This window comes from Verticillium dahliae, genomic scaffold (genome assembly GCF_000150675.1).
Source record: "Verticillium dahliae VdLs.17 supercont1.1 genomic scaffold, whole genome shotgun sequence".
In the NCBI taxonomy this organism is placed as follows: Eukaryota; Fungi; Ascomycota; class Sordariomycetes; order Glomerellales; family Plectosphaerellaceae; genus Verticillium; species Verticillium dahliae.
The window spans coordinates 522,599-523,020 of NW_009276921.1; positions in this window are offsets into that span (position 1 = coordinate 522,599).

Here is a 422-nt window from a genome sequence, read left to right on the forward strand (position 1 = left end):
ATGTATGTTGCTGGTGAGGACACTGAGGAGGACCGGCCAGACAAGTCTAGAACCACCAAGCGCTTCGGAGGAGGCGTTCGAGGCTGGCTGGGTCATCCAAGGCAAAGTACGTAGGGGTTTGTTTCTCTCTCATCACAGGGCTATATGTGACCTTCCATTTCTGCAGTTCAAACGCCGACGCGGGCGCTGTGTGATACCGTCTTGGGTGGGTAGCGCAAGATGCAGTCGAAGTAGCCCCGTCAACCCCCCCTCCCCCCTCGTTCGCGCCGTCTGCCATGCCCGTTCGTCCCACGGGCCTGGGCGAGCCTGAACCACTAGGAAGGGTAGCGCAGCCGGCCGGGGGGGGGGGGGGGGGGGGGGCTCGGGGAACCTGGCTGCCGGGGAAACCCTGCCGGGGAAACCCCTACCATGGAAAAATTTAA